Source organism: Chenopodium album, chromosome 21 (assembly GCF_948465745.1).
Source record: "Chenopodium album chromosome 21, dcCheAlbu1.1, whole genome shotgun sequence".
Classification (NCBI taxonomy): domain Eukaryota; kingdom Viridiplantae; phylum Streptophyta; class Magnoliopsida; order Caryophyllales; family Amaranthaceae; genus Chenopodium; species Chenopodium album.
This window is the reverse complement of record NC_137854.1, coordinates 32,922,518-32,944,917: the sequence shown is the minus strand read 5'-3', so window position 1 is coordinate 32,944,917 and position 22,400 is coordinate 32,922,518. Positions and strand designations below refer to the sequence as shown.

Here is a 22,400-nt window from a genome sequence, read left to right as displayed (position 1 = left end):
TAAAATCGGCAAATGAGATTTTAAAGTTTAAATTAATTAAACATAAAATATTATCTTTTGATATTATTAGCCGCGCCCCCTTCGGCCTCCGCGCCTTTTTTTAATGGTGAAGTTTGACTTCTCACATTTGCTGATGCACTTGTTTGACCACTAATAGATTTTAGGAAAATTTGAATTTTACCACCATAAAAAGTCTTAAAATGGATTAACATTACCCAAAATAATAATAATAATAATAATTTTAACTCCGCAAAAAATTTTAAAAAATTGGCTTTTTAGCACAGTTTCATTGATTTTTGGATGGAATCCGTTAGTGGGTCCACAATGCTTACATCTCAAAATATTATTGGAAGAAAATAATAATAAAAAACCCTAAAACTAATCCAGCCAGCCCATCTTCACCGCTGGTTAGGAAGCGCCGGCCGCTGCCCACCCAAACACCCTCGTTCCCAACCCCAACTACGGGATTCTCCGCCCATATTTTACAAAACATGTAGGTTTGGCATGCTAAAAAAACTAGCCGGAGTTTAGATCGGGGTGGTAAAACCTACGATTTTGTAAAATATGGGTGGTTATTTTTAATTCAACAAAAATGGGTGGTTATTTCAACACATTGTACATTTTGGGGTGGTAATTTACAAAAAATCCTTAACTTTATGTAAAATAAAATAAAATAACCTTAATAGTTATCCCTAAATAATATCAAATAACTTATATTTGGATAACACGTTGCGCTAGTGAATGTGTGTAAGCAGAGTAAGTTGTATAAAAGAGTCTATAATAATTAGGTATTTCAAACGAATATATAATGGAGTGATTAATTTTTTATACTACCTACATTTTAAATTATTTTCAACGATTTGACATAAAGCATAAATTTAAATGTCTAACTATTGTAAATAATTTTAAACGTAACTAGTAAGAATAATTTTTTTTTGAAAGAATAGTAAGAATAATTTTGTTTGTAAGCTAGGGCTTGTTTGACATTGTTTTTTGTTTTTAGTTTCCTGTTTTTTATTTGTTTATTTATTTTTTTTTTTAAAAAAACTAAAAACCAAAAACATGAAACAAGAAAAACATATTTCCACTTCTGTTGTCAGTTTTCAAAATTATCATTATTTTAAGGGAAATTCCCATTGGTACACCTGTGGTTTTGACTTTTCCCATTGATACACTCCAAAATTTTTGCCTTTTCATCGGTACACCCATGGTTTAGTCTTTTTCCCAACCGTGACTAATACCGTTAAAAAGTATTTCATTAAGTTAAAATAATTAAGGAAAAGACCTATAATACCCCTTTTAAATATCTAATGTCTCGATTTGCGTGTCGAAAATTGTTCGGTTAAAGTTTTGGAAGTCATGTTAGTCCTTAAGGATCCAAACCTCGAAATTAGCAAAAAAAAAAAAAAATAACGCAAATGTCTCATGTGCGTGTCAAAAAAGTCTCGGTTTGCGTGCTATTATTTTTTTTGTGATAGTAATTGTTCGATTAATGTTTTAGGGGTCATTTTGATCCTTTAAGGGTCTAAATCGAACTCGAAATTGTCAAAAAATTAATGAAAATGTATCGTTTTACGAGTCATGACAAAACAAAACAAAATTATCATGACGTGCAAAATGAGATATTTTTGTTAGTTTTTTGACAATTTCGAGTTCGATTTAGACCCGTAAAGGATCAAAATGACTCCTAAAACCCGAACAATTATTATCACAAAAAAGTAATGGCATGCAAATCGAGACTTTTTTGACACGCATATGAGACATTTGCGTTTTTTTTTTGCTAATTTCGAGGTTAATTTGGATCCTTAACGACTAGGACTCCCAAAACTGTAACTGAACAATTTTCGACACGCAAATCGAGACGTTAGATGTTTAAAAGGGGTATTATAGTCTTTTCTTTAATTATTTTAACTTAATGAAATACTTTTTAACGGTGTTAGTCACGATTGGGAAAAAGACCAAACCATGGGTGTATCGATGGGAAGGCAAAAATTTTGGAGTGTATCAATGGGAAAAGTCAAAACCACGGGTGTACCAATGAGAATTTCCCTTATTTTAATAAGTTTATCTTACTATTTTTTGCCAAAAAATTCAAACAAGGTACGTACTTTCTACTAACTCTAATCCGTTTTTTTTTTTTTTTTTTTTTTTTTTTTGGTATCTAAAAATTTATTGAGATCCATTAAACGTCGTAATATTAAGAAATAATAATTAAAAGTTGTCTTATCTAAATGCAGCTATTATGTGGTTGTATTATTTATGATAATTATTCAAATATAAAAAAAGAGTAAGAAGTAATTATAGAGGATTATGAAGCAATATAACAATAATCCAACAAGACTAACTTGTAAGACGTTATTTTATCATATATTCCAAAAGTTATACTTCAGAGTATTACTTTGAATTTTGCAAAATAGAAGGACAAAAATAGATGATCCATCAATTTTAATACATCATGTTTGTAGGCACGTGTCACACTCTCAGCCCTAGGTTATATAAATCCAACTCACCATTTCCCTTTCATTCTTACTCTCTTCTCATCTCCTTTCATTTGTACTCTCTTCTCATCCTCTCATTTCAGTTAACTTGAATTCAACTCAAGATTCAATCAGCTTTCCAGATGAACTGTATATTAATAAATGAAAAATACCAATTCCTAGCAAAATGATTGGAACTTTCTCACATTTTTCAAATGTCATTTCAAAAGGATATTTTGAACTAATTCCCAAATCATTAAATTCCCTTCACCATTATAATATGGACATTTTGTCAGAAACTACCTACTAAAAGCATTTTTTTGCGAGAAACTACCTAATAAAAAAAATGTTGTAAGAAACTACCTATTAAAATGAAAATGTTATAACAGACTACTCTTTACCGGATTTTCACCCGTTAACTAATTTCTCCGGCGTTTACCACCCACACGCCGGTCACGTAACATTTTAAAACCAATTTTCATGCCCCACCGGCAGTGCTACCTTCCTCACCACCTCCTGACCACCACAACACCCCAAACCAACCTCAAAACACCCCCAAATCCACCCTCTCGCATCCCCAAAAGCAACACAAGCCCTAACTCTTTCGCAATTCCTCACCGCACCACAACACTCCCCTCTATTCCTCCTGATGCCACCTAATAGCACTGGCACACAACTCTTCCTCACCATACCTCGCTCGCTGCTCATATGTCTCGCATCACCTTAAGATCCATAGCCACCAACAAATTAAACAACAGCCACACGTACCAAGTCGCCATTCCAACGATGCTAAACCCAACAACAATAAAGCAACAACGAAGCAACCCACGACATTAATTCAACCAATTTTTAACTCACAAAATTAGCCCAAATTAAGAAACCCAAAACACATATTGTCAAAGGGAAGTAGGGGAAAGGAAAATGACGCAAGCTAGGGAAGCAAAGGATGGATAAATTGATGGATATAAGGATTAAATGTTGATGTTAGGCACCAAATTGGGGAAAAAAAGGTGAGAATTTGGTTAATTCATAATCATGTGACCCGCCGAGGGTGGTCAATGCTGGAGAAATTAGTCAATGATAGAAATCTGGCGAAAGAAATTTTATTACAACATTTATTATATTAATAGGTAGTTTTTTACAACATTTTTATTTTAATAGGTAGTTTCTTACAACATTTTTTTTATTAGGTAGTTTCTTGCAAAAAAAAATGCTTTTAATAGGTAGTTTCTGACAAAATGTCCTTATAATATTCTTTTACAATATGGACTCAAAAGATAACATTCAATGTATAAAAGAATGAAGAGATTAAAAAAAAAATTAGGAAATTAAGATAATAAAAGAGAAACAAGAGCATAACCATGATGTATTATATAGGTTTTGCTAACTAACCTATTTAAGTTCAATCATGATATATTAGTCTATACTCTATAGTCCATCAATGTATAAAAATAAGTAACTACTAACTAGTATAACCTTTCGAAGTTTCGAACCTTCTTTTTTATTTCATGCAAATTCAAGTATATGATTTATTAATTTATAATATAATGTGGATAACTTCTTTTCACGTGAAATGTATAGTTATTGGATCAATGCCTTTAGGATGGACCTATATTCACAGGGTTGAAAATGCTCTATGTTCTTTCTTTGATTGTAACATTCAAATTATTTTCTTTTTTCTTTTTTCTTTTTTCCTTTTCTTTTATTTCTACTAAAAAACTATGACCACCAATACAATAACTACGTTCAAAAGTACTTTAACGTTATGTGGAATACTGGAATGTGTGTGGCCAATAGTGCTCGAATCTCTCTTACGAAATTGGTGGTTTCAATAATAGAAATTTATTTGTGCTCTTTTTTGGTGGTTGGAAATTATTTTGTATAAGCCTTTTGTAGTTGGATACACTTTCTGTCTCTAGCCGACCTAAAGAGATAATTACTTCATTTTTCTTTTTTTACATTTCTTTTTTTTTTTTTTTTTTTTTTTTTTTTTTTTTTTTTGTAATTCTTTAGTTTGTACATTCGTTTATTTTCATATTTTTTAATGGATATTTAAAATGATCTTTTAGTGAGACACCATACACATGTACTTTGAATACTTCATTCATCCATTCTTATAATATGGCTATATAGAGGGAATGTACAAGATTTTACAAAGTGGGAAAAATAAGGAAAGGAAAACAAGCAGCTACTAAGGGCCTGTTCTCATTGACTGAACTGAATTAAACTGAAGTGAAATGAATATTTTATAAGAGAAAGAAATTAGGAGCTGAACTGGACTGAACCAAATTTCAACGTATGAGAACAGGCCCTAACATGTACAACAGAAGGTGGGTAGCAGAGTGGACTTACGGTGAAAGTTTAGGGTTAAATTAAGGTACTCCGTAGTAATTATTTTGTACTACCTTCGTTAACGGTTATTTGCAACATATATTATAAATAAATGCTAACTATTATGTGCAATAAATGTTTTTTTTTTCCTCTTTAGGTAATCATTTCTCTCTATCTCTCTCCTCATCACATGCACCCAACTTTTTCTCTCTCCATTTTACTCTCACAAACAAATTTTGCCTAGGAGTCCGCAAACACCATCTTTGTTGCAAATAATAGTTAACGGAGGAAGTAATTATTTTAGGCTAGTTTCACAAAGCCATTGGTGGTGCAAGCCTGTCTCACTTTTTTTTTTTTTTTGGACAAGAGGCCCTAACTTTTTGACCGTATGAGACTTTGTCAAAACTAATTTGACAAAAATAAAAATGAAAAGTTAAATTTTTTTTTTTTAAAAAAAAAAAATAAATTATAGTTGGACTAAGAGTTGAATTAGTGGGCTTGGTGTAAGAATGAGACAGATCTTTTATAATGGGCATCCTCTCATAAACTACAGCCCACAATTAAAGGATCACCACAAAATATAAAATGGTACTGGTTGTTCAGTTTCACCCACACCTTTTCCCAGTAAAGAGTTGCAAATCCCACAACAAACCACGAATCTTATATTAAAGCCCAACACTATACGCATAGCCCAAGCAAGCGAGCTACTCCTTCATCAGCCCACATCCCTAACTCTCTTGCAACTTGCAAGTCTCTCTCTTCATACTCAGTACCTTACTTTTAGAAAAAACCTTGTTGCATAATAAGAGTGTTTTGATAAATTAATTAGGATGATTATCTCCCCTTCTTCAATCTTGATCAAGTGTATGTTATGTTTTTCAATTTACTGTTTAATTATAGCAACTGATTTTTGAACTCAATCAATGTAAAACCATTCAAATATGATTTATTATGCAAAAAGCCCTTATTTCTTTAATCTGTAATGTTGTTTCGAATACTTGAAGGGCCAATAATAAATTTCTTTGTAGTTCGTTTTAAGGTGAGAAGATAATTATGTATAGGTATCATATAGAAACCTGACCTTTTGCACTCCATAAAGGAGCCCCTATAAGCAGGATGAGGTTTCATTCTGGTCTTACTGACTTTTAATTACAAGAAAGAGAACATTAAAATATGATCCTTTAATGCCTGTTGCTGATGCAATTATTTTTTATTTGTATATTTGTTTTTTTTAACTTAGTTTTCAATACAATCCTTGAATTTGCAGCTTTGCTATAGCCTATATGTAATCTCTTAGCCAATTCCAAGCCATACTCTATTGCTAAAACTTCAGCTTTAAAAGCATTGCAATTGCCAAAGTTCGGAGAGTAGGCGTAACTGAACTTACTAGTACAGTCTCGAATAATACCTCCACCTCCTGCTGGGCCAGGGGAGCCCTTAGCCGCGCCATCTGAATTGAGAACAGCTAGCCAACAGGTGGAGGAATTCACTTATAAGGACTTCTCTTATTATATTAAGCAATTGCAAAGGGCTAGCAATATCACTTCCTAGGACTCTCCATACCTCCTCAAATTTTTCTAAGAGGAATTGTTTAACATCTATAGGGATGTCTTGCGTGCGATTAAAAGCTACTGCATTCCTCCATCGCCACAACCACCAAAGGACAATAGCAAAATAAGTCGGCCAAACTTCCAGGGACATGTCACAATGAACTTGACATTTAATATTGCGCACCACCCATTGCTTCAGATTACTCTGCCTAAAATCATGTGCATCAGCTGGACCACCCACTTGATGCCACACTTCCCTTGCAGATAACATGGAGTGAAGTTTCTTCAACATGAGTATACACCTTGCAGCAAGGATTGTCAGTTAAGTATCTCTTAAGCTGATTAGTATTGCACATGATCCGATCATGTAAGACTAACCATAAGAACACTTTAATACGCTGTTGTACACGTAGTCTCCAAACCAGGTCCCAAGACCCATCCTCTTGTTCACAATCATCTTTCCTTATTACCTCAAGCGCTGACTTAATGCTCAATTTTTCTTTGACACCATTGTTCCAATATAACAGATCCCCCCTTCCAGTGTTTAATTTAAGCGCATAGGAATCGATTTCTCGAATTATGTCTTTGAGGTAGGATATCAGCATATAAATCCCACCTCCAACCATTATTCTCGTCCCACATTTCACTCACTGTGGATCCTTCAATGTCTGGGGGGATTGTAACAATTATGTGCGTACGAAGGGTAGTGCTAGTAGCCTAGTTGTGATCCCACAACAGAGTATTCGATCCATTACTAACAACAACCCTTGCCCCTTTACAAATTGTTTGTGTATTCTCGGTTATACATACCATGCCAAACATTAGACATATTCTCTTTCGTCTCAAACATGTCAATATCGCATCTTCACTTGTAATATTTGCTGCGTAGGACACTTGACCACAAAGAATGGGGTTCTACTAAGACCCTCCACCCGAGCTTTTAGAGGAAGGTAGCATTTAGTTGTCGTGAGGAACAAATGCCAAGACCCCCAAGTTCTTTCGGTTTCTGCACACATTCCCACGAGAGAAGATGGATTTTACGTCTATCTTCATCTCCTTCCCAAAGAAATCTTCTTGTTCTTTTACCGATGTCATCACAAACACCTCTTGGAATTCTAGCTGTTTGCATAGCATAAGAAGCCATAGTGGTAATTGTAGACTTTGCAAGTATCATACGTCCCGCCAAGAATAGTCACCTATCAATTTTTTCACACAAACAACCAAAGGTGTCCTTCGTAACTCTACTAACTAAGGTCGGTATACCCAAGTAGGTACCCTGTTGTTGCCTCAATCCCCAATGTACTGCTGTTTTGATCACACACATGACACTGCATATTTTAGGAGAAGTAGACTCGGGATTTGGGAAAGCTGACCTTTGAACCCGAAGCTGCACAGAAACGATGAAGGTAGGACTTGATAATTTCAGCTTGTGCATTGGTAGCCTCTGCAAATAAAATTATATCATCTGCAAAGCATAAATTCGAGAGTTTTGGACCATTTCTGCTAGCACGAATAGGTTGCCATTTGTACAAAATAATCGACTCTTCAATGATTTGATTTAGCTTCTCCATACAAAGAACAAAGATGTAGGGAGATAAAGGGTCCCCATGGCGAATTCCTCTACTAGGAGTGAAAGAAATCGTTGGCTCACCATTCCATATGACCTTCAAGGAAGGAGTTGTAATACACTCCATGATCACATCAATAATCTGGGTAGGAAAGCCAATGTCACTCAGAGTGTCCTTGATAAATTCCCACCTAAGTCGATCATAAGCCTTTTCAAAATCGATCTTTATGGCATAAAACCTGTTTTTACCTTGTTTGTTCCTCATAGTATGTATGACTTCTTGAAAAATAACAATGTTGTCGGCAATTTGTCTCCCCGGAACAAAACTTGTTTGAGTGCAAGATGTGAGGTGTGGCCTTATCGGCTTGATACGGTTCACAAGAGCTTTTGTGATAATCTTGTACACTACATTGCAAAGACCTATGGGTCTAAATTGGGTTGTTAGCTCCGGATTATCAACCTTAGGGATAAGGACAATAAAGGTTTCATTCAACTCTTTCGGAAGAAGTCCTTTACCATCAAGTACCTCCATCACCAATTTATAGAAAATGGCCTAATTAAAATTAGGATTAATAAAACTAACTTTTCCTAACAAGTATCAAAGTTGAGATTATTCTAGATAAATCGCATGTAATTGAGAATTATAATTGATTATTCCTCATTTATTTTTATTATTCTAATTTTTTATTACACAAAGAGGGAAAATACTAATTATTCCTAACAATGTATGGTATTACAGCTGTTATGGGCGAAATTCTCACGACACAAAGTAAAGGCCTAAGTTTTGTCATATGACCAAGATGGTCGTATGTTAGACGAGTCTTGGTGTTCAAGGTTGAATAAGATGGGGAATGCTAAGGAAACTAATGTCCATTTCCAAGCAATAGCTAATGTCAATGACGCACCTTAGTGACGACGCACCTTAATGACGGACGTCAATACTCGACGCCCGACAACTACAACGAAGTCTAACGGCCTTCAGTGACCTCCGTCGACCTCCAGTGACCTTCGATGTCCTTCAGACATACGACGTCTGAAGATGACACTGACGCTGACGCCCGACGTCCAACCATGACGCGTCTCGCAGTGCGACGCCAGAAAGCTGCGGAACAAGTCAATGTTGTTACTAGTGGATCCTATAATCAAGGAGAGAATTTCTGGCAGCCTTTAACCACTCAATGAAGTTACAATGGATATGGAGCCTAACCAAGTCCACATTCATCAAGGGACCAAGTCTTGAAGTCAACAAACAACCTCCTAAAATCAAGGAAGTCATCCTTACCTTCCTCAACCGATTTTCTACCACTTAATGACCTATAAAAGGGGACCAACGACCAACCATTAAGGGAGATCATACACACCATATTCAAAGCATAAAACACCACATAAGAATACACTACAAGATACTTCAACAAAAGATACATCATGAGGCTCCGTTTGACGATCTAAACGACGACAAGTCTCATCCAATTGTTCTACAAGCTCTATGATCAACTCAAAGTTTATATATCTTCTCAATAGCTCTAATGTATACTTAACTCTTGTTCTTATTTATTTTCTTTACCATCTATGGCCTTAGACGCCCGAATTATCATTTTATTTGTACCAATAATGGCTATAACGCCCGTATCATAGTGAATTAGTGGACAAGTAGCCACCCGCCCGCGGTTTTAACCCACCTTCATTGGGGTTTTCCGCGTCACCATATTGTGTCTCTATTTCTATTGTTTACATTTCGTAACCCCCCTTTTTATCTTGTTGGAAGTTCTTGATATAATGCTAGAGTGTTAGGAAAAAATAAGAGAGAGAGAGAGAGAAAAACAATGGAAGGGGAAAAGTCCCACATTGATTGGGGAGGAAGGTTTTTCCTTGTTTTTATAATGTAGTGCTTTAGCACTACTTAGTTGAGTAAGTTGGAGGTGTGTGTTACTCCACACACACACACGCGCGCGCGCGCGCCGAGCCGAGCCGGGTCGGGTCGGGTCGGGTCGGGCTCGGGCCTCGGGACTTGGGGTCTTGGGGAATGCGATGCGCGGGCGTGGGTCCTTGTTATCTTTTTGGAGAAATTTTATTTCCTTTTTCTTGTTAACAGAATATTCCAAGTATCCGTTTTTGACTGTTGGGATTTTCTGACTGTTGTGGGAATTAATCAGCCATTAATCCCTTGATTTTAGCTGATTAATTCACTCCCTTGTTTCTTGCCTCGTTTGTTGACTGACTAGATTAATCTGGTCATCTTCTTGGCCAGGTTCTTCCCACCTTTTATGCTTCCCGTTTTTCCTCTTCACCCTATAAATATTCAGTGGTTTTCTCAGCCAAAAGAAAACACACAATCAGTCTTCTCTCTTCTCTAAAATTATTTAAACACATGTTCTTCCTGTTCTGTTTTCTGGGCAAGTATTCTGAGTTCCAGTCGGGTTTGTGAGTGCACATAAACTCCGGCGCCGTGCTTATCCTGGAGGGCGACCGCAATTGTCTACTGCACCGGGAGGTAGCGCGGAATCGTCTTTTAGGTCAGTGGTTCTCCACGACGCGGCTATTGTCAGTTTGGTTCACGCATCAAGAGATAAGTTATTTCTGTTTATTGCTTATTAGTATAACAATCTAAAAGACGATCATGGCTTCCAAATTCCTTGTTCCTGATATGTCTAAACTAGAACCTCTTGATGGAAAGAATTATAAACGTTGGGCTGTTAGGATGTGTTTTTATTTGGAGCAGATTGATGTTGCATATGTTCTTGATGATATTGTTGAACCTGTTGATAAAGATGATTTGTCTGAATATGAGATTAAGTTTTTTAAGGATGATAGAACTTGTAAGGGCATGTTGTTGCATTATATGTCGAATAGTCTGTTGGATATTTATATGGGTTTTCATCATGCTAAGGATATTTGGGATGCTTTAGAGAAAAAATATGGAACTGATGATGCTGGTACTAAACGTTATTGTGTTAGTAAGTGGTTAAGTTTTCAAGTTGTTGATGATAAGCCTATTATTGATCAGATTCATGCCTATGAGATTGTTTGTATTAATATGGCTGCTGAAGGTCTGTCTATTTGTGATACTACCCTTGCTATTGTTCTGATTGAGAAACTCCCTCCCTCTTGGAAGGATTTTCGTAACCAACTCATGCACAAAAAGAAAGACCTAACCTTAGAGGAACTTGCTGCCCACCTCAAAATTGAGGAGGAAAACCGTATCAAAGACAAAGCCCCTTCTGTTTTCCCTTCCTCTTCTTCTGCCAAAGCCAACCTTGTTGAACCCAAATCAAACAACCAGTCCAAAGCCAAAAACAGTAACCTTAAGCCTAATGGGAAAATTCAGAAGTACAAGTTTAAGGGGATCTGTTATGAGTGTGGTATGACTGGTCACAGGGCTAGAGATTGCAGGGTCAAGAAGAAGAATGGGCAAAGTCAAGCAAACCTTATTGAAGATTCTGACGTTATTGTTGCTGTTGTTTTAGAAGCTAACTTTACAGGGAATGCTGCTGAGTGGATTGTTGACACTGGAGCTACCAGACACATCTGCGCCAACAAGGACATGTTCACTACCTATGACAAGGTTGAAGGTGAAAATGTCTTCATGGGCAACTCAGCCTCTGCATCTATCCAAGGCAAAGGGAAGATCGTTCTCACTCTCACTTCTGGAAAATTGCTTACTCTCACTAATGTTTTGCATGTTCCAGAAATGCGCAGGAATTTAATTTCTGGCAGTTTGCTCATGAAAGCTGGACTGAAGCTCTCCTTTGGTTCTGATAGATTAGTTCTTACTCGCAATGGGGAATTTGTGGGGAAGGGCTTTTGTAATGGGGGGCTTTTTACTCTTGATGTTAAAATTGACACTATGAATAAGAATGCTAGTACTTCTTCTGCTTATATTGCTGAGTCTATTGATTTATGGCATGCTAGATTAGGCCACGTTAATTTTGATTCTGTTAAAAGGCTTAAACACTTAAATTTGATTCCAAGTTTTTCTAAAACTGATTTTTCGAAATGTCAAGTTTGTGTTGAAGCCAAATTTACTAAAAAGCCATTTAAATCAGTAGATAGACAGACTGAAGTACTGGAACTTGTTCATAGTGACTTAGGTGATTTTAATAATCACGAAAGTAGAGGGGGTAAAAAGTATTATATTACTTTTGTTGATGATTGTTCACGCTTTTGCATGGTTTATCTTCTCAGGTCTAAGGACGAAGCTGAGGAAATGTTCCTCAAATATAAAGCTGAGGTAGAAAACCAGTTAGACAAAAAGATCAAGAGAGTTAGGAGTGACAGGGGTGGTGAGTACAGCCCTGACACTCTTAAGGCATTTTGTGAGCAACTTGGCATTGTTCATGAGACGACGGCTCCCTATTCACCCGAACAAAACGGTATAGCTGAAAGGAAAAATAGAACTTTAAAGAATATGATGAATTCTATGCTTATTAGTTCTGGGCTTCCTAATAACATGTGGGGGGAGGCTATTCTTTCTGCTTGTCATGTTTTGAACAGGGTTCCTCACAAGAAGCTTGACAAGACTCCATACGAAATATGGAAAGGTCGAGCGCCAAACCTGAAATACTTGAAAGTGTGGGGGTGCCTAGCAAAAGTAGGCATACCTAGTTTCAAGAGGGATAAAATTGGTCCCAAAACTGTTGATGCTATTTTTATTGGCTATGCTTATCAAAGTGCAGCTTATCGTTTCTTTGTTAAAGGTGCTAACAACTCTTATGCAGGTGGTCATATCATTGAAGCAAGAGATGCTGAGTTCTTTGAGAACATTTTTCCTTTGAAAATGTCTCCTTCTAATGATAGTGAATTGCATGCTAGTAGTTCTGTTAGTTTACCTATTGCTAATGCTCCTATTACTAACGATGATTCTGTTTTGGAGCCAAGGAGAAGCAAAAGGGCAAGAAAGGAAAATAGTTTTGGTCCTGATTTTATTACTTCTTATTTATCTGAATCTTCCTTAATTGATGATGATTTTGTGCATATTTTTGTTTTGGAAGATGATCCAAGAACCTATGATGAGGCAATGAGGTCAGTTGATGCTGTTTTTTGGAAAGAAGCAATTGATAGTGAATTACAATCAATTCTCAATAATAACACTTGGGAATTGGTTGAACTTCCTAGAGGTTGTAAGCCCATTACTTGTAAATGGATCTTTCGGAAAAAATTAAAGGCCGATGGATCCATAGACAAGTATAAGGCAAGGATAGTGGTAAGGGGTTTTACTCAAAAGTTTGGCATTGATTATTTTGATACTTACTCCCCTGTTACTAAAATTGCAACCATTAGGACTTTAATTGCTCTTGCTTGCATTTTTGGTCTTGTTGTTCATCAAATGGATGTCAAAACTGCTTTTTTGAATGGTGACTTGGATGAGGAGATTTACATGGTCCAACCTGAAGGGTTCGTTGTTCCAGGACAAGAGGAGAAGGTTTGTAAGTTAGTCAAGGCATTGTATGGGCTTAAACAAGCTCCAAAGCAATGGCATGACAAATTCGATAAGACTATGACTGGTAATGGTTTTCATGTTAATGAAGGTGACTCTTGTGTTTATTTTAAGCATGATAGTCATGGTTGTGTAATTATTTGTCTTTATGTGGATGATATGTTGATTTTTGGGACTGACTTGGATCGTGTAAATGAGACAAAACAGTTTTTGAGTTCGAACTTTGAAATGAAAGACATGGGTGAGGCAGATGTGATTTTGGGAGTAAAAATCAAAAGGACTCCAAATGGCATCTGTCTTAATCAGTCACACTATGTTGAAAAAATTCTTAAAAAGTTTGACTCATTTAATGTCGATCCAGTTAAGACTCCCTATGACCCAAGTTTCCACTTAAAGAAAAATAATGGTAATCCAGTTAATCAGTCTGAATATGCTAGAATTATTGGTAGTGTTATGTTTCTTATGAACTACACTAGACCTGACATTGCTTATTCTGTTAGTAGGTTGAGCAGGTACACTCATAATCCAAGCAGTGATCATTGGATTGCTCTAAGGAGGTTGCTTAGGTACCTTAAGGGTACTATGGATTGGGGTTTGCACTACTCCAAATTTCCTGGAGTTTTGGAGGGTTTTTGTGATGCCAACTGGGTATCCGATAATGATGAAGTTAACTCCACTAGTGGCTATGTCTTCACCCTTGGGGGTGGAGCCGTATCCTGGAAATCTTGTAAGCAATCTTGTACTGCTATGTCTACTATGGAATCTGAGTTTATTGCTCTTGAATTGGCAGGTCATGAGGCAGAATGGTTGAGGAACATGCTTGCAGATATTCCACTGTGGGGGAAGCCAGCTCCTTCAGTTGCACTTCATTGTGATTCGCAAGCTGCTATTGCTGTTGCACACAACCATGCCTATAATGGGAAGAAGAGACACATCCGTCTGAGGCATAAAGCCGTCAGAAATTTGTTGTCTGAAGGGGTGATATCACTGGACTATGTAAAGTCCGAAAAGAACATTGCGGATCCGTTAACTAAAGGCCTATGTAAAAAACTAGTTTTGGAAACATCGGAAGAGATGGGGCTAAAGCCCGTTGTATGAATTGTGAAATAATGAACTCCTACTCACTATGAGTTCAAAGGGGAACGTTATGTAATAATTCGGAAGCACATTCTTATATTATTTGTCCATCTCTAGATGTTTGTTTTGTGCTTAGCTACATATGAGAAAGAGGATGAGCATACGGCTCTTAATGAACCCATATCCATATTTTTGGAGGTGTGTTGTAGCTCACACTTGATGGAGTTCACCTACTTAGGTGTGGAAGTGTGGCCGCTTCCTATGAGTATTTCGTGGGCTTATACTCTAGAGCACCTATGAGCATCCAGGCTGGACGTATGGCCAGTATAATGCGTCACCTTTATTCGCGGAATTTCAGAATATTATACATGTTCAATTGTGTGGCTCAAAGTGACGGGTCCCTAACTCCCTATTGAGTTCAAGACGAAGGTCACTTGGTAGGTGAGGGATCATAGCTTGATGTCCACTATGTGTTAATTCAAGTCGCGAGACATTGACACTTATGCAATTGTTTTGTTTTGCCCAGAATTCATTTTTTTTTTTCTTTCATTCTTTTCATATCTTCGAACCTGTGGGGGATTGTTGGAAGTTCTTGATATAATGCTAGAGTGTTAGGAAAAAATAAGAGAGAGAGAGAGAGAAAAACAATGGAAGGGGAAAAGTCCCACATTGATTGGGGAGGAAGGTTTTTCCTTGTTTTTATAATGTAGTGCTTTAGCACTACTTAGTTGAGTAAGTTGGAGGTGTGTGTTACTCCACACACACACACGCGCGCGCGCGCGCCGAGCCGAGCCGGGTCGGGTCGGGTCGGGTCGGGCTCGGGCCTCGGGACTTGGGGTCTTGGGGAATGCGATGCGCGGGCGTGGGTCCTTGTTATCTTTTTGGAGAAATTTTATTTCCTTTTTCTTGTTAACAGAATATTCCAAGTATCCGTTTTTGACTGTTGGGATTTTCTGACTGTTGTGGGAATTAATCAGCCATTAATCCCTTGATTTTAGCTGATTAATTCACTCCCTTGTTTCTTGCCTCGTTTGTTGACTGACTAGATTAATCTGGTCATCTTCTTGGCCAGGTTCTTCCCACCTTTTATGCTTCCCGTTTTTCCTCTTCACCCTATAAATATTCAGTGGTTTTCTCAGCCAAAAGAAAACACACAATCAGTCTTCTCTCTTCTCTAAAATTATTTAAACACATGTTCTTCCTGTTCTGTTTTCTGGGCAAGTATTCTGAGTTCCAGTCGGGTTTGTGAGTGCACATAAACTCCGGCGCCGTGCTTATCCTGGAGGGCGACCGCAATTGTCTACTGCACCGGGAGGTAGCGCGGAATCGTCTTTTAGGTCAGTGGTTCTCCACGACGCGGCTATTGTCAGTTTGGTTCACGCATCAAGAGATAAGTTATTTCTGTTTATTGCTTATTAGTATAACAGGGTTTTCCGCGTCACCATATTGTGTCTCTATTTCTATTGTTTACATTTCGTAACCCCCCTTTTTATCTAGTTATCGGTATCCCAACCAAAGGTCGTTCCTTGACGATTTTTGGCATTAACAATAGCTTGGTTCAACATTTTTTTTTTTTTAAAAAAAAGAAATTTATTTGTTTATTGTGTGTATGTGATTCGTGATGGAGATATTACTGTCACTGACGAAGGTGACATACTTAAATTCATGGAGGAGAATTTTTCTTACTGGAAGCCCATAATAGATTTATAGAGGATCACTTATAATATAATGCTAAGATTTGTACGACCCAATCACAATCGAGTACAGGAAGCCCACCATAAAAGAGGATCTCATATGTTGCAATTTGCAAAGATTTGTACAAGACAATCATAATCGAGAATAAGCTGGTGAGAAAAAGTGACAAAGAATGGGAGGTTCAACTTTTATATATGCTTCATGAGATTTAATTTGTACCATCCTTTTGTATTAGTATAGTATCTAATTGTTGCTAATCTGCACAAATATTGCATAACTAATGATAATAATTCCATTGCATTTCATTTAATAGACCATAAGTGGTCAAAGTAGTACACACTATAGCCAAAGTTGTGGCTTTAATCCATTACAAAGCATAAAATTATTACCCTAACAACAACAACCACACTAAACAACTTAATAAAATACAACTAAAATCTACTCCTAATTGCTCTTTCGGCATTCCCTCATGACACTTAGCTCTTTCCTTGTGTTTCCAATGCTTCTTCTCCATCATATCCACTTGTAACACTAAAAATAACACATAAAAGAGCAAGGAAGGGAAAAAAAAAGGTTAATTAAAAAAAGGGTTACAAAAAAACATAGAGGAAAAAAAGAGTAAAACAAAGGGTAAAAAAGTGGCCACATTTGAAAATTGTAACACTTAAAAAAAAAAAAAAAAAAAAAAAAAAAAAAAAAAAAAAACACTAAGGGAGTACTAGTAATTGGAAAGTGAAGATTATAAATTATAATAATATACATAAAAGGTTAGTCCCGTACAATGCACAATCTTGACAATAAAATTTTTTCCAGTATGCATGTGTGTAAATTAAATCAAAGCAAAATATATACTTTGTATCACAAAATGTGATCCCTCTCATTAGATAAATTGAGCTAAAATGAATTGAAAGACTTGAGTTAAATATTGTAATTCACTTCCTAATTAAATAAATTGTATAAAATGTTAGCATTAGTTTTGTGGTTTTTGTTTCATTATAAAAAATTTTTAGAATTAATAAAGAACAGGAAATCCATACTCCATACAATTACTAATAAAATGTAGCAGATGAAGATTGTTTTTTAAAGGCTAAAAAATTATCTAGGAGTAAAAAAAAAGGAAATTGAAAGAGCAACCACCTTTTGTTTTTTTGTAGGATTCTAGATTATATCTCGTGCAACGCACATATATATGTTGGATAATTATAATAAAAATATAAATATGTATATAATAAATAATGAATTGATTCACTAGTATTAAATATGCATAAAATATGAGAAAACAAAAATATTTTAATACTTATATGTAATAGTTATAATGTATAAGTTGATATTTTAGAAAACTAAGTACAAATATTTTTATTTTATTTTATTGAAAATTGTTATTGGAAGGGAAATTATAGCATCGTGAAATAACACGTGTCATTCTAATTAGTGTCTGGTTTAATAATATGAAATTTATTGTAGTGTAATTTAGTCATAAAAGCTTTCCAAACAGTTGATTTATCTAGAACAAAAAGAGGGGGGGTGGGGGGGAAGGGGAAAGATAATGTCACTAATAGTTTTGGCGGTAAAACTTTTACAAGAAGCCGATGGTAGATAGTGTAAGCAGTAATTACTGTAGTAATAGTTATAGATAAAGTTATATTCAGGTCATTATAAAGTTATTGGTATCTACACTGGCTACCAACATATCAATCATTCCAAAAAAAAAAAAAGTTGGAATGCAAATGGATTCAGCAATCTACCCCAAAGAAGAAGCAAAAGAGCAACTACTAGAGGCACAAGCTCATATATGGAGTCATGTTTTCTACTTTCATAAATCCATGGCCTTAAAATGTGCAATTGAACTAGGCATTCCAGACACCATTAATAAACATGCCAAACCAATGACTCTTAAAGAGCTTGCCAATTCACTTCCTATCCTCCCTAACAAAGTCACTTCTCTTTCGCGCTTGATGCGCCTTCTTGTATCCTCCAAATTCTTCTGTACGAAAACTTTAGCCAACGGCGAAGATGGATTTGCTCTTACATTGAGCTCCCAACTTCTGTTGAAAGATCACCCTCTTTCGCAAGCTCCCTTTGCCCTTGCAATGCTTGATCCACGGCTTACAAAATCATCTCATCATATAAGTAGTTGGTTCAAAAGCGAGGTTGAATATCCTTTCCACATTGCTCACGGGAAGAATCTTTGGGAATTAGCTGGCCAAGATGCCGAATTTAATGATTTCTTTAACCAAGCCATGGAAAGTGATTCTCGCTTTGTTACAAGCTTGTTGCTCACCAATAATGTTTTCAAGGGCTTACTTGAGGGAATTGAGTCATTCATCGATGTCGGTGCGCGGTAACGGGGCCATGGCTAAGGCCATTTCTGAGGCCTTCCCATGGTTGAAGTGCAATGTACTTGATTTACCACAAGTGGTTGGAGTGTTACAAAAGGATGGTAGCAACGTCAACTTGTTGCTGGTGATATGTTTGAGGCTATTCCTCGTACTGATGTAATCCTACTTAAGGAAACAAGACGTCATACATTTTTTTCAATTTTTATTATATAAAGTCCTTACACTACATATATTATCAACACGTAACGTAATTATCAACAATTTGTTTACATAGTCATTCTAACATAGGAAAGTTACGTACATTGTTTATAATAATATTTGAACTATGTATCTATTGAGACCACGATATGTTATAATAATCAGACAATTATAATTCTCCAAATATATAAGTATCAAATCATCATGTATAGTCTATTTATAAAGATAAATTAAAGCAAATGAATACATTAATTTTTTTTTTAATAACAACTTATGTTAATCGGATGAGAGTATTAAACTATTTATTAATGCTCTTAAAGACCCTTTTTAAGCTTAATATTTCCCTTTAATTTCACACCTTCTTTTTCGTAAAACTAGTCCTATAATCCCATTGTAATTACATGTATTTTTAAATCATAATACTTCCTCCGTTTTTAAATACTTGCTTCACTTTTTTTTTCCGGGTGTTTTTAAATACTTGCTTCATTTCCTTATTTGAAAAACTTTTACAACATTTAATTAATTTCTCTCACTAAGTGGACCCAACAAAATTAATTCCGTATTCTCTCTCTTTCAATTCTCTCCACTACTTTTGATTTTTTTTTACAATTTTTTTATTCTTTCACCAACCCCACTACCTCAATATTTTATTACTTTCTCCAATTTCTCCTAAAACTCCACACATGGAAAAATGCAGCAAGTATTTAAAAACGAAGGGAGTAAGAACTAATGACTCAATACTCAAAGTACAACCACATAACTTAAATCTTGTACATTAAAGAGTGTTCGAATTAGAGTGAGACAAATAGAATTTCACGTTATAACATCTTTGTGTGGAGTCAATATATATATATATATATATATATATATATATATATATATATATATATATATTTAAAACATGTACATTAGCTAATATGTTAGCTAATAACGTTAGCAATGCTTAAGTTTGATGGTGAATAGTTGATCTCTAATTATGATCAAATGATGAAACTAAGAAGATCCCACATATGTATATACATATACATATGTATATACATATATACATATATATACATATATATATATATTCCTATTTATGAATTATAATCTAGATGGTTAAAATTAAATTTGTATATAACGTCAAAAGTGTATCAATAGCTTTGAAACAAAATAAATGCATTTTACTACAAAATCTGCAGTGGATATTGCATGATTGGAATGATACTGATTGCATAAAGATATTGCAACAATGCAAAGCGGCAATTCCCAGCAAAAAACAAGGAGGTAAAGTGATTATAATTGATATAGTTGTAAATCCTCAAACCGACAATTACAAAGGCTTTGATGATGCTCAATTATTATTTGATATGGAGATGATGTCCGTTACTCAAGGACAAGAACGAACTAAACAAGAATGGGAGAATTTATTTACTATTGCTGGTTTTAGTGACTATTGTATTCTTCCTATATTGGGTTTAAGGTCAGCAATTGTGTTACATCCTTGATAAATTTATAGTCACGGCCAAATGGGTTTTAAAAAGACACACGTTTTATCATGTGTCTCATTAAAGATATGTATGACGGTTAATCGGCCAATTTATATGTGTTTTCCACTTGTATGAATGTATTCTTAAGTGTCATCCTTCATGAATTGACACATTTGATTGTGTATGGCAATGTGAGTTATTAAAGATAAGTATGTTTAATTGGTCTATTTATATATATTCTCCACTTGTATGAATGTACTCTAAGGGTCAAATATCCTACATGGATTGATGACACATATGTTTGATCATTTATGGCAATTTGTGTTATTATATAATCAGCCTACTTATATGTGTTCTCTACTTGTATGAATGTACTCATTTGATTGTGTCTGGCTATGAAAGATACATATTTCGAAACTCAAACCAAGCTATGGTGATTAAGATAATGGATCTCATCGGAAACTAATTATTTTTGTTGTCTTAACCACCTTCTCCTCGTCAAATTAAATCCGCCATTTTTAACTTCACTTCATTGTAGAAACTCCATTAACAAAACTTCAAATTGAAAGTTGAAGAAAACGAAATTTGAAATTAATTTATGGTGATCAACAATGGTAATAAAGAAATTAAATCAAAAACAAAATGATAATTGAATTCAAGAGAGAGAAAAATGGAGGGGAGAGAAATCAGAAACTAATTTATTGTAAGAGGAGGAGACGGAGGAATTTAATCTATGGTGATAACAATGGTGATGAAGGAATTTAATCAAAAACAAATATTGAATAAAATTAAGAGAGAGAAAATAGAGGAGAGAAATTAGAAATTAGGAAAGTGTAAGAGGTGAGAGAATATGTGGGGCTTTATAATCTAAATCTGATTGGTTGAAACACATAATTTTACATGGACCATGGTGCATATTAAAATTTGCCAATCCCACCACATAATATAAAATAGTACTGGTTGTTGCAAACAAACCACGAATCTTACATCAAAGCCCAACACAATATGCATAGCCCAAGCAAGCGAGCTACTCCTTCATCAGCCCATATCCCTATCTCGCTTGCAAGCCTATCTCTTCATACTTCACTCCGTAGTTCCTTACAAAGATGTCAATTTTGGGTTATGTACAAATTGTGTCTAGTTGGATCACATATCGCATTATAATATTATTAACTAGTGTGTGGTCTGGGCAATGCTCCATGTTATTTTTTTAACACTTGTAATTGAATAAATAGGTTTATTCTTTATTATTTATTAATTCATTATTTGTTTATAATTTATAATAGTTTCTCATTAAACCTTTGAATAAATTATTTATGGAACAGCTATTGACTAATTATATAAACATATTCTTGTAAAAAATTATATAGACATATCCTTTGTATATAATATATAATATAATGAAATTATGAGAATAAAGAAATAATTACTATCAAAATAATTAAATAACTAAAATTTATAACAATAGTTAATTTTTCTTGCTTGTATGGATTATCTCGATGATCATAATTACCAAATAATAGGATCGTTTTTTTTTTTTTTTTTTTTAAGAATTGCAGTTATTAAAATGTCCAGATCTCCTTCCAATTTATATATTTATGAGTCGATATAAAAGCATGATTAATATATGGATGAGATGGTAAGACATATAGTGAATATTTTTGTGGTTGTGAGTTCGAATTTCATGATAGACATTTTTATTAGAATATGCTCATAGTTGAAAGATGACATGGCGAGGGTGTTACGTGGCACGTAAACGTTTTTAGGAACGCTTTTTAATATATAAAGTATAGAGTATAGATATAGATTATTAACTAGTGTTCGTGCGTTGCTTCGAATGTTAATAATAAATAGTTTTGAATAATTTTTGCTTTTATTTCTAATATGTATTTATATAATTATGTGCAAAGGTGGAAGTGATTAGTTTCCAGCTTAGATAGTTATAAGTTGGTCTTCATTCAATGAGGTCTTGTATTCAAACCTCACTATATTCATTTTTGGTTAACCATGACATGAAATAAAAATATGCTAGAGGTACACGTGGCATATTGAATGATGATGTGGCATTCTGCTAGTGCAAGAATGAAATACACGTGACACATTGAAATTTTTAGGAACGCTTTTTAATATATAACTAGTATTTGGGCCCGGGCGATGCCTCGGGTCATTAAATTTTTTCTTGTAAATAATCTGTTATATATATTAATATGTGTCTCAAAAAGTAACATAAAATATTCTACAGCTTGGTGGTAAGATGCTCAAC

The 22,400-nt window shown here is 35.0% G+C and overlaps 1 pseudogene; it reads left to right on the top strand.

Annotated features, from left to right (window-relative positions):
* The first annotated feature begins 17,678 nt into the window (after window positions 1-17,678).
* LOC145602637 (trans-resveratrol di-O-methyltransferase-like) lies at window positions 17,679-20,397 on the top strand (annotated as a pseudogene).
* The last annotated feature ends 2,003 nt before the right edge of the window (window positions 20,398-22,400 follow it).